Here is a 13,972-nt window from a genome sequence, read left to right as displayed (position 1 = left end):
GGTGGGAATGTAAAATGTTACAACCGCTTTGGAAATGGATTTGGCGCTTCCTTAAAAAGCTAGAAATAGAAGTACCGTACGATCCAGCTATCCCACTCCTTGGAATATATCCTAGAGAAACAAGAGCTGTCACACGAATAGATATATGCACACCCATGTTCATTGCAGCACTGTTCACAATAGCAAAAAGATGGAAGCAACGTAGGTGCCCATCAACAGACGAATGGATAAACAAATTATGGTATATCCACACAATGGAATATTACACAATGATAAAGAACAATGATGACGCTGTGAAACATCGTGTAACATGGTGGAAGCTGGAACTTATTATGCTGAGTGATTTTAGTCAGGCACAGAAGGACAAATATTGTATAAGACCACTATTCTAAGAACTCAAGAAAAGGTTTAAACACAGAAGAAAACATTCTTTGATGGTTACGGGGGTAGGGAGGGAGGGTGAGGGTCATTCACTAACTAGATAGTAGATAAGAATCATCTTAGGTGAAGGGAAGGACAGCACATACTACAGGGGAAGCCAGCACAACTGGCCTAAACCAAATCTAAGAAGTTTCCTCAATACAATCAAATACTTTGAGAGACAGAGTAGCAGGGATGGGGGATCTGGGGACCATGCTTTCAGGGAACATCTAGATCAATTGGCATAACCTTATTAAGAAAATGTTCTGCATCCTACTTTGGTGAGTAGCATCTGGGGTCTTAAAGCTTGCAAGCAGCCATCTAAGATGCATCAGTTGGTCCCAATCACTTGGAGTAAAGAAGAACGAAGAACACCAAAGACACAAGGAAAGTATTAGCCCAAGAGACAGAATGGGCCACATAAACCAGAGACTTCATCAGCCTGAGACCAGAAGAACTAGATGGTGCCCGGCTACCACCAATGAACATCCTGGACAGGGAACACAACAGAGGGTCCCTGATGGAGCAGTAGAAGGATGGGGTGCCGAACTCGAAATTCTAGTAAGAAGACCAGACTTAATGGTCTGACTGAGACTGGAGGAGCCCCGGAAAGCATGTCCCCTGGACTCTCTATCAGCCCAGAACTAAAACAATTTCCGAAGCCAACTCTTCAGACAGGGATTGGACTGGACTGTTGGGCATAAAGTGATACTCGTGAAGAATGTGCCTCTTAGTCAAGTAGATACAAGAGACCAAAGGGGCAGTTTCTGTCCAGAGGTGAGATGGGAAGGCAGAGAGAGTTAGGAGCTGGTTGAATGTTCATGGGGAATTAGGATGGGAGGAGCGTGCTGTTGCAGAATAGGGTGAGTGGTTGGCATCTCATAACAATGTATGTACAAAAAAATTTTTGTATGGGAGACTAACTTGAAATGTAAACTTCATTTAATTACAACAATAAAAAGAAAAAAGACTAAAGAAACAACCTACATACTGGGAAAAAAATTCTTTGGAAATGATATAACTGACGAGGATCTAATATCTAAAATATATAGAAAACTTCTACAACTCAAGAACAAAAAGATATAATCCAATCAAAAATGGCCAAAGGAGATGAACAGACACTTCACCAAGAGGATATTCAAATGGCCAACAGACACATGAAAAGATGCTCAATGTCATTAGCCATCAGAGAAATGCAAACCAAAACCACAATGAAGTATCATTTCACTCCCACGAGGATGGCTAAGATTAAACAAAACAAAACAAAACTGAAAATAACAAGTGTTGGAGGGGATGTGGAGAAATTGGAACCCTCAGCCTTTGCTGGTGGGAATGCAAAATAATACAGCTATTGTGGAAAACAGTTTGGCGATTCTTCAAAAAACTAGAGGTAGACCTGCAATATGACCCAATATGACTCCTAGGTATATACCCTAGGGATCTAATACAAGTAACATGAATAGACAAATGTCCACTGTCTTAGGCTTGGTTCTCTAGAGAAACAAAACTACTAAAGCATACAAATATCTATATAAAGAGATTTATATCAAGGAGGTGGCTCACATGATTGCACAGGCTGGAACGTCCCAAATCCGTAGGTCAGGCTGGAGGCTTCTCCTGATTCATGTAGCCACAGGGGCTGGTGAACCCAGCATCAGCAGATCAGACAGCAGGGCTCTTGCTCACAGGTTGTAACAATTGAGGAATCCGAAGATCGGCAGTCAAGACTACAGGTAAGCTGCTAGCTCAAGTCCCAAGAACCAGAGGTCAGACGAACAGGAGCCAGCTGCAGGATCCAGAGCTAGCAAAAGCCCACAAGCCTTGCCAGAAAATCCACTTCTATATTCAATGCAGGCCACACACCTAAGGAAAATCCCTTTCAACTGATTGGCTACTCACGGCAGATCTCGTCATGGAAGTGATAACATTATATCAAATCTCATCATGGAGGTGATCACATCATAGGACTGCCAAACTACATCATAATTGCCAAACCACTGAGAATCATGGCCCAGCCAAGGTGACCCATGACCTTAATGATCACACACACCTATGTTCATCGCAGCACTATTCACGTTAGCAAAAAGATGGAAACAACCTAAGTGCCCATCAAGAGATGAATGGATAAGTAAAATGTGGTCCATACATACAATGGAATACTACTCAGCAATAAAGAAAAATGAGTTCCTGAAACATCTTGGAACATGGATGAACCTGGAGGACATTATGTTGAGTGGAATAAGTCAATAAAAACAAAAACAAATATTGTGTGTTCTCACTTTAATGACATAAATAGGTAAATATACAGAAAATAATGTTCATTAGTGGTTACCAGAGGTGGAGACGGAGAGGGGGATTCACTTTCTAGATAGTAGACACTTGTTCTTTTTGGTGATGGGAAAGGTAACACCGAATGAAGGTGAAGTGTACACAGCTTGATGATGGTCAACAATGTCACTAAAATATACACAAGAAAAAAATACCTGTTGGTAATTTCTATAGCATATATAGTTTTGAAACAATAGCAAAAATAACCATGTATGTATGTAGGCACATATGTGTAAAAAAAGAAAAAAAAAACGTGTAGTAACCTATTGCCTTCATGTCAGTTCCAACTTACAGGGACCCTGTAAGACAGAGTAGAACGACCCCATAGGGTTTCCAAGGAGCAGCTGGTGGATTTGAACTGCGGATCTTTTAGTTAGCAGCCATAGCTCTAATCACTGTGCCACCGGGGCTCCATATATGTGTAAAAGTATATATACGTGAATATATATGTGTCTATATATAGATGTGTGCATATGTATATGCATCTACATGACTGTATGCACATATATTCATATATGTAATAAAACACATAGGGGGCAAAGTTACAGATACTTCTTAGACATAACCAAACACCTCAAGGGATTGGTTTTCTTGGTTTGAAGGATTAGGACTATAGTCTAGTGGAACATCTAGATCAATTGAGAATATAGTTCATAAAGTTATGTTCTACATCCTAGTTTGATGAGTACTATATTTTTATGTAAATAATGCATGCCTTCTGCGTTTGTTTACTGGCTGCAATCTACCCTTGCGAGGCACCCTCACAAGTGCCGCATGCGAATCCTCTTCCACTTGTTTCTGTAAAAAAGAAAAAAAATTAGCTTACAAAAATACCTTGCATGGGGAGGGTGTGGCTGGCAAACAAACGCAGAAGCCACATGTTATTTGCGTAAAAATACATTACTGTCTGGGTTCTGACAAGCTTGTAAGCGGCCATCTAAGATACAACTGTTGATCTCTATGCATCAGGAGCAAAAGAGAAAGAAAGAAACCAAGGACCCAAAGTCTATAGAACAAAGAGTCTACATGAATCACAGCCTCATCTATCCTGAGACCAGAAAAACTAGATGGTGCCCTATTACCACTACCAACTATTCTTATCAGGACCACAATAGATGGACCTTGATAGAATGGGAGAAAAATGTGGAACAGAACCTCATATTCCTAGAAAAACAGAAAATCAGACCTACTAGACTGCTTAAGACTGGAGGACTCCCTGAGACTATTACCCCAAGATAGATTTCAAACTTTGAACCGAAACTAACCCTTGAGGTCATCTTGTAGCTAAATAATAGATTGGCTTACAAAATAATGAATAGCACCTGTAAGTACTGTGCTCCTTTAAAAAAAAAACACCTGTATGAGACCAAATGGTCAACAACTGCTTTAAAACAAAGTTGAGACTATAAGGGGGCAGGGAAAATAGATTAATGGAAATGAAACAACCAGAACAGAAATAATGAGAATATTCACTCATTGTGAAGAATGTAAACAATGTCACTGAACAACTTGTGTAGAAATTGTTGAATGGCAACCTAAACTGCTATGTAAACCTTCACTGAAAACACAATAAACTATTATCTTAAAAAACCTAAGATTAAAGCAAAACAAAACAAAACATGGGGAAGGGGATAAGAATTGAATCCCATATCCTTAGGCCCAGGCTCTGTTCCAGTCTATAGGGCCCAAGTAATTTGCACAGGCTTTACCTACACTTTTTGGTCCTGTTTATAAACTTTTTTCTTAGCTTTTTTTTTTTTCTTAACCCAGATGCAAAGGGTTGAGTTCATCCTAGCCCACATTATCATCATTGATCCTTGAAAGTCCTCTTCTGCTGTCTTTATTTTATTATTCTTTTATCTTCATTCTCCACTGTCAACTCCCACTTTCCCCTTGAACAATGATTCTAATGTGTTTAATGTGCACCTTTTTATTTGTCTATATTCTTGCAAAATGTAGATGTTTGTGCTTATAACTTTTTACTTTAGGTAAATGATGTCGTGTTGATTTCACTCTGTTTTGTATTGTTTGACTCAGCTCTCCATGCCACGTAGACGTTTTTTCTATCTACTTTTCAGGTTGCCTCATACTTCTTACCATCACAAGAAAGCTGCAATGAATATCTTCACAGGTTTACCTTATATCCCTTTGCAATAATTTCTTTGAAATGTATAAGTAAAAGCAAAAAGAAAATATATAAAGAAACTACATTTATCTTTAATCTTTTTAAGCATTGCCAGATCACTCTTCTGAATGGCTCCACCAGTCTAACTTCCACCCACTCACACGTTAATGTTCCTGTCCCTACATCTCTACCAACACTAGGCATTATGCAGCTTTCTAATTTTTGTCAATCTGGTAAGTATTAAATGATACCTAGTTTTAATTTGCATTTTAGCAATTACTAGTAAGTTTGACCATTACCCATTTGTCAGTTTGTTTGTGGTGAATTGCGTGTTGCTATGATGCTGGAAGCTATGTCATCGGTATTTCAAATACTAGCTGGATCACCTATGGTGGATGGGTTTCAGTGAAGCTTCCAGACTAAGACAGACTAGGAAGAAAGGTCTGGGGATCTGTTTCCAAAAATTAGCCAATGGAAATCTCATGAATCATTTGTCTGACTAGCTTGCTTTGGACACATCATCAGAAGCTATCAATTGCTGAAGCAGGGCATCATGTTTGGTGGAGCAGAGGGCCAACGAGAGCATGGAAGACCCTCAGTGAGATGGATTGGAATGATGGATGCAATGATGGACTAGAACACGCTGCCATTGTGAGAATGATGCAGGACCAGGCAACTTTTTGTTCTGTTGTACATGGGGTCACCATGAGCCAGAGTTGACTCAGCAGCAGCTAACAACCACCACAAATTTGAACATTCTTAATGTGCTTGTTAGACTTTGGTTTCCTCTTTTCAAGTTTCCAGTTCCTATCATTTGCCTATATCTCATATATAGAAATTGTTGTCTTTTAAAATTGTCCATATTATTGATTTGCAGGAATTTCTTGTGTATTCTAGATAGCAATTGTGTGTCACTTTTAGACATCATAAATATATTTTCTCATGCTGTCATATGTCAATGACCCATACTTGTCCTTCATGGAACAGATACTCAAAATTTTTATGTCATAAAAACCATCAACATTTTTTTCTCCTGAGTTTGTTCTTCTAAAATGTTCAAGGAGCCTTTTCCTGTCCTTGGTTGACAAAGATACTCTCCTATATTTATTTCTATTAATTTTATAATTTTACCTTTTATACTTGGATCTTTAATCCATCCGGAATCCACTTATTCATATGATGTTATGGAATGATTCAGTTTTGTTTTTCTCCACCAAGTGAGTCAGTTTCCCCCCACAGAATCTCTGAAACAGTGCATTCTTTCTTATTCGATTTATGGCGTATTAAGTTCCCATGTATATAAGCCCCTCTCTCTAGGTCTCTATTTTCTTCCATTGGCCTGCTTGACTGTTGTTGTGCCAACACTGCAGTGTTTTCATACTATGTCAATATCTAGTAAGACAAATCTCTCTTCTTTCTTCTTTTTTTAAGTTGAATGTGTTATTCAAGAATGTACTCTTGAAGTAAATTTTTTATGAATTTTTCTCTGTGCCTCATTTCTCCCATCTTTCGAGAAAAGTCAAACAGTGTTTCAAAAAACAAAACCCTTTCCTTTGTATATAAGGACACAGCTATCAATCCAGCATTGTTGGGACATGTACTCTCAGCGGCTTTTGCAAAACTCCAATTATGAGACTGTCACTTGCTCACCTCTGGATCACCCTGTGGCCAGAAGTGTACACTATGACGGAGTTGACTGAGGTGACTGAGGGTAAGAAGAGGAATCTGCTGTTGGGAAGCACATCTTGGATTAGTCAGCATCATTCTTTATAAACAAGCCTGCAAAGACTTCACTGGTAAGAGGGCATCTAGCACAACTATCTTGTTTTCTAGGTGGAATACTGAGGGCCCAGGAGTTGAGGTTATTCTGCAAGATCTCACAGCTTCCACTTCACAGACCAAGAATCAGATCTTCTCCTGGATTCTTAGGGCATTGCTCCAACCACTTACACCACACAGCTGCCTTCAGTGAACATAGCAGACAGGGTTTCAAAATGGTAAATCCTAAAAGGGATCAAAAAATAAGTGTGTTGTTCATTTTCTCTAAGTCTAATGAATAGATGGGAACGCAACACATTCTTCAAGTGAATCATCAAACTTGAATCAGGGCCTTGCTTCCAGCCACAAGCTGGAATTTCTTCACTTGTTTACTGACAATTTTAGACATCTTGGGTTTCGGTATTTAAGTCAAATATGGTAGATTTCAAGATCCACTGCAAATGTTTTAAGGATAGTGAAACTCAGACAGCGGGAAAGGGACTGAATTAGAAGCTGCAGTGACCCAACTGCCCTACTATTGACAAATGACTAATTGGTTCTGTACACACAGCTGCGAGAACCAATGCATGGACACAAGGCTGGGTCACAGTGCTAACATAAACCATGTATCATTAAAAGTTAATATGTGGTTTCCTTTAAAACTAAGAGGTTATTCCTAGATGACAGAGGCACTTCATCCTCTGGTAGTTGCAACAGTAAAATAAAATACCATGTTATTTTCTGTTATAGATTAAATTATGCCCCCCACTCCCCCCACAAAAAAAGTGTTGAATTCTTAGCCCTTGTATCAGTGGATGTAATCCCCTTTGCAAATAAGGTTTTCTTTGTTATGGAAATTCGGTCACACCGGTGTAGGGTGGATTCTAAACCTAATCACTTCTGAGTTAAAAAAAAAAAAGCAGAACAGACACAGAGACCCAGCCATGGGGAAAGACAAAAACCACATGAGGATCGTCTACAAACCAAGGAACACCAAGGAATGAATGAATGCCCAGGACTACTGACAAGGAAGGAATTGACACAGCCGAGAACTTGATCTAGACTTCCAGCCTCCAGAACTATGAGAAAATAAATTTCTGTTCTTTAAAGTCACCTACTTGTAGTATAGATGTTACAGCAGCACTAGGTAACTAGGACGTTTTCTATTAAGAAATAAAATTAATTATACCAAAAATAGCAGTGCGTCAAGATAATGTATATTGTATTTATTGTAAATAATATTATTAGACTATTGTCTTTTTTTTTTTTAATTTCTTATGATTCTTTCACTCTAAGATGACCACCTACATTTTGAGGTTTTTCCTTTCAGTCCTTGTTCATGTAATTACATATTTTACATGATTGTCATCATAGTTTACATACTATTTTGGATTCTTCTTTCCAAGCTCAAACATTATTATTAGTAAGTATAGTTCTTTGTGATTTAATTCTAGAATTTTTGTGTGTTTGTAGGTTTCTTGCAGACTGTGGTGGGATATCTCTCTGGAGCTTTATTAGAACTGAGTTGGTACCACAGTCTGGACCTCTTGGACGTCTTTGGCCTGGACAAAGAAGTCTTGGTCTTTGAAAACCTTCCGTTTGAGACAGTATGGTTTTTCAAGTAAGCCTGTAAGAAATCAGTGCATTTCACTTTCATTTCTTCCTTGTTCAGATCAAGTGAAACAGCAGAAAAGCTACACTGGGGCTTGTAAGTCAATGTGCGTTGTGGTTCTTTGGAGAGCAGGTCATTGTTTTTGCTTCATTCTAAAGCTGTTCGATGAAAAGTGTCTTCCAATTTAAATCCTAATATGAAGGATGTAGGAGCCCTTGGATGGCACAAATGGTTAAGCACTGGATTACTGACCAAAAGGTTGGCGATTCAAACCCACCCAGAGGTGCCTAGGAAGACAGGCCTGGCAATCTGCTTCAAAAAGGTCACAGCCTCATAAACCCTTCGGAGCAGTTCTACTGTGCACACATGGGGTAGCCATGAGTCAGTATTGACTCGACAGCGACTAACAATACAACAACATTAAGGATGTGGCAAAAATTTATGTACTGCCATCTTCATTATAGCAATTATGAACAATTGGAAACCACCTAAATATCGAGACCATATCATTTTTTCATTAATACGATGCTATATCAAGGAGCTATTTAAAGCGTTGTTTTTTAAATACAATTAATGACATAAGAAAATGTTGATGTTGAACAAATAAAGATATTTGATGCAAGACTCCATCTAAAATGACTCTAGTTACATAGTATATGTGATATATAATAAATTTTCAGTCGATGTGTTTATGTTATGTGTGTATGCATATATGTACGTAAATAATCCCCAGAAAGAAGTGCCCCAAACTGTAGATATTCACAATCTTTAGATTGTGAATTTATGAGTGATTTTAATTTACTTCTATATATATTTCTGAAATTCAAGGTTGATTACAATTAGTATATATTATTTTTAGAACCAAGGAAAAAAAGATATTTTAAAAAATGTCTTAAATCCAGCTTTCACTGAAAAAGATGAATAGGGCAAGTAAGGTCCAGGGAACTAGTTTCTATATTAAGCAGGATCCAATTTCACGGGAGGCTTACAGTGGAGACAAGTTCCATAAAACCTAGTGACTGCTGAGGACACTTATTAGAAATGACAATATTTAATGTACCTTGAGACTTCTATCGGCTTTTAGGTCCACGTGTAATCAGGCCTACCGCAAGAGTACAAATGGAGGCCCACATAGCATATGTCTAAGGTTTTAAAGTTGTAAATCAAGTTAACTATCTATTAAATAAAATGCTTTCTACTCTCCTATCTTGGCAGATATACCTCCAGAATTTTCTGAAGACCAGGACAAAATTCAGAGTTTGAGGACTCCTCGGAATTCTAAGACTGCAAGGTAATTGGCAGCACAGGGAGAACCAGGCCCTGGGCTGGGGCTGCCTCCCTTCTCTTTCCCACCTGACCCAGCTCTTACGAACAGGCCTGGCATGCACCAAAGGGGATGACACAGCCTTCAGTTCCAAGCTTTGCGTCCGGCCCCTGTAAAATTCCACCACTTGTCAATCCTGCTCCTAAGGGTGCGTCCACACATTGGTTTGATCTACCCTTGGAGGGAAGGGACTGTAATAAACCTGTCCAGGCTCTGGAATTGGTCACCTGCATATCTCCAGTCCTGGACATTCAAGGCATAGTCTAGAAAATGGGCATGACCCCTTGGTTCCATGGACTCTTTATCCCAATGTGGAGAAATGTGGTTGGAGGAGGGCCATAACTTGATATCAAAAACATACTAATTTTTATACCTCAGTCTCCCATTAGTTATAACAGAACATAAAATCCTCTCAGACTTTCTGTAATCCATCTGTGTCTAACCAGCCAACTTATGGCTGAATAATGTCACAAACATTATCTTCTAACAAACACCGTACTAGTCATAGATCCTCCACCTGTACCATAAGGTTTTGTGGCCTTTTGCCTTCACTCCTGGAACCTTCTCTGCTTTTTGCCCCATCTCTCTCTTTCCACACCAATGTGACTTGACTGGGAGAAACTTTCCCTAGAACATTCTCTAGAGCACTCCTCAACAGTGGCAACTTCACAACAGATTTCCTCCCACCCTCCCACCCCAAATGGCTTAAGCAAATTTCTTTATCATCTCACAGACAAAAGATTAGATGCAGGCAATTTCCAGCATCTAGGGAAGCACCTAATTAAAGTCATCATTGATACAGGGACTTCTCATCTTTCCCCTACTTACTGGCCCTATATTCTTCCATGGTCACAAACTGGCTTTGGGAGCTGGAGACATCTTATACAGACATAACTGCATCAGAAAAGCAGAGGAAATTTCCACCTGGGCACGTCTTTTATTTTTAAGAATGTATTTATATTCTTTGTTAGTATTATTCCTTTCTTAAATTTTCTATATAGTAAAATTCACTCTTGTTGGTTTAGACAAATACATAAGTCATGTAATCACCATCAAAATCAAGACACAGAACAGTTCCATCATCCCCAAAAACTTCTCCCATGCTGTCCCTTTATAGTCAGTTCCACCCCCAAAACAACTACTGGTAATCCTCACCTGTTTTCTTCCTATAATTTTGCATTTTCCAAAATGCCATATAAATAAAATTATACTGCATGTAGCCTTTTAAGTCTAACTTCTTTCACTTGCTGTAATTCCCTTGAGATTCATCCATGCTGTTTGGTGTGGCAGTGGTTCCTTACTTTTTTGTTTGTTGTAAGCATACAGTGTAGTATGTTTATATATTCAACTGCTTTAGGTTTCACATTCAGCTGATGATCCATTTTGAGTTAATTTTTGAATAAATCATGAAATAAAGGTTGAAGTTTGTTTTTTTGTTTGTTTGTTTGGTTTTTTCTCCATATGGATGTCTAGAATAATTTGTTTTAAAGAATATCATTTTTCCATCGAATTGTCTTTCCACCTTTGTCAACAGTCACTTGATTATGTCCCACTGATTTACGTGTGTATCTTTCTGCCACTACCACACTGTCTTGATTATTGTAGTCATATGGTAATACCTGAAATACATAGACTGAGTCCTCAAATTTGTTCTTCTTTTTCAAAATTATTTTGTTTTTTCTGGTTCCTTTACCTTTCCAAATAAATTTTAGAATCAGTTTGTCAATATCTACAAAAAAAAAACTCCTGCCAAGATTTTTATTGGGATTATGTTGAATCTACAGATCAGTTTGAGGAGAATTGACATCTTAATAGTATTAGTTCTTCCAACCCATAAACACAGCATATCTGTCCATTTATTTAGGTTGTCTTTGATTTCTTTCATCAGTGTTTTGTAGCATTCAGCATACTGATGTTGCACATATTTTCTTATATTTATAACCAAGTATTTCAATTTTTTGCTGCTATTTTATATGGTGCCTTTTTTTAAATTTCAATTTCCAATTGATTACTATAAGTTGTGGTGGTTATAAAATATTCGCACAAATTCAAATTCTCTGATACTTATCACTTCAAGACATGGAACCTAATTTCTTTCTCCTTGAGCATGGCCTGGACTTAGTAACTCATTTATAATAAGTGGAATAGTCTAAAACTGATAATGTGTAACTGTGGAGACCAGATCATAAAAGAGAGTAACATGGATCTCTCTCTCTCCCATTACTTACTCTGGAATAAACCACTTACCATGTCATCAGGATACTCAAGTATCCTATTGATTGGTCTACAAAACAAAAAACTGAGACCTTCTGCATAAAGCCATGTGAGTTAGCTTAGATGTGGATCCTCCAGCCCCAGTCAAGCTTTCAGATGACTGAAACCTTGGCCAACATATTGACTATACCCTCGTAAGAGACCATGAGCCAAAGCCAATCAACTAGGAACCTTTTTGACTTATAGAAACTGAGATAACAAGTTTGTTATTTTAGGTCACTATTTTTGGGGGAAATGTTTTACACAGCAGTAGATAACTAATACACAAATACATAGAAATGCAACTGCTTTTCCATGTTTACTTTGTATCCTACCATTTTCCTAAATTCACTTGTTAGTTCTAAGGGTTTGGGCAGATTCCTTGGAATCTTCTATGTGGACAATCATGTCATCTGAGAATAGAGACCATTTTAATTCTTCCTTTCTAGTATATATACCTGCATTTCTCTTTCTTGCCTTATTGCCTTGACTAGGATCTCCATGCTACCTTATTGTCAATCTTAAGGAAAAATCACTCAGTGTTTGTTGATGCCCTTTATCAGATTGTGGAAACCCTGGTGGCGTAGTGGTTAAAAGCGACAGCTGCAATCTAAGATACTCCAATGGTCTCACCCCTTCGGCAGCAAGGGAGAATGAAGAAAACAAGATACAAGGAAAAGACGAGTCCAAAGGACTAATGGACCACAACTACCACGGCCTCCACCAGACTGAGTCCAGTACAGCTAGGTGGTGCCCAGCTACCACCACTGACTGCTCTGTCTGGGATCACAACAGAGGGTCCCAGACAGAGCTGGAGAAAAATGTAGGGCAAAATTCTAACTCACAAAAAAAAGACCAGACTTACTGGCCTAACAGAGACTGGAGAAACCCCGAGAGTATGGCCCCAGGACACCCTTTTAGCTCAGTAATGAAGTCACTCCTGAGGTTCACCATTCAGCCAAAGATTAGACAGCCCCATAAAACAGAACGAGACTAATGGGGCACAACAGTCCAGGGGCAAGGACTAGAAGGCAGGAGGGGACAGGAAAGCTGGTAATAGGGAACCCAAGATTGAGAAGGGACAGTGCTGACATGTCGTGGGGTTGTTAACCATTGTCATAAAACAATATGTGTACTAACTGTTTAATGAGAAACTATTTGTTCTGTAAACGTTCATCTAAAGTACAATTAAAAAAATAAAAAACGACTGCTGCTAACCAAAAGGTCAGCAGTTTGAATCCATCAGGCGCTCCTTGGAAACCCTATGGAGCAGTTCTACTCTGTCCTATAGGGTCGCTATGAGTCATAACTGACTCGACTGCAATGTTTTTTGTTTTTGTTTTTGTGTTTTAATCAGGTTAAAGACGCTCCCTTTCAATACTAGTTAGCTGAGAGTTTTTATCATGAATCGATGTTGAATTTGTCAGATTATTTTTCTGCATCTATTGAAATTATCATGTTTTTTCTTTAGTTTATTGATATGATAAATTGCATTAACTGATATTTGAAGTTAAACAAGCTTCGCATTTCTGGCATAAATTCCCTTTCTCGAGACGCGTTATCTTTTTTATATGCTGCTTAATTTGATTTGTTAATGTTTTGCTGAGGAATTTTACATCTGTGTTTATGAGAGATATTAGTCTTTAGTATTCTTATAATATTTTTGTTGTTGACTTTTGTGTCAGGGATATGGAAATTTAAAAAAAAATTGCCATCAACTCAATTCCAACTCATAGCGACCTATAGGACAGAGTAGAACTGCCCCATAGGGTTTCCAAGGCTGTAATCTTTATGGAAGCAGACTGCCATGTCTTTCTTCTGCAGGGTGGCTGGTGGGTTTGAACCACTGAACTTTAAGTTAGCACTGAAACGTTTAACCTCTGTACCACCAGGGCTCCTCCTAGGGTAATGTAGTCTTCCTAAAATGAGTAAGAAAATGTTTTCTCCTCTCTTATTTTCTGACAGAGATTGTGTAAAATTGTTATTATTCTTTCCTTAAATATTTGGTAGAATTTGCCAGTTAAGTCACTGGACCTGGGGTTTCTTTGTTAAAAGGTCTTTAACGAGTAATTCCATTTCTTTCATTGATATGTATATAGATTACCTATTTGTTTCTGAGGGAGTTTGGCAGATTTCCTCTTTCAGAAAATTG

The sequence above is a fragment of the Trichechus manatus genome, unplaced genomic scaffold (assembly GCF_000243295.1).
Source record: "Trichechus manatus latirostris isolate Lorelei unplaced genomic scaffold, TriManLat1.0 scaffold00114, whole genome shotgun sequence".
Taxonomy (NCBI): domain Eukaryota; kingdom Metazoa; phylum Chordata; class Mammalia; order Sirenia; family Trichechidae; genus Trichechus; species Trichechus manatus.
This window is presented reverse-complemented; position numbering follows the sequence as displayed.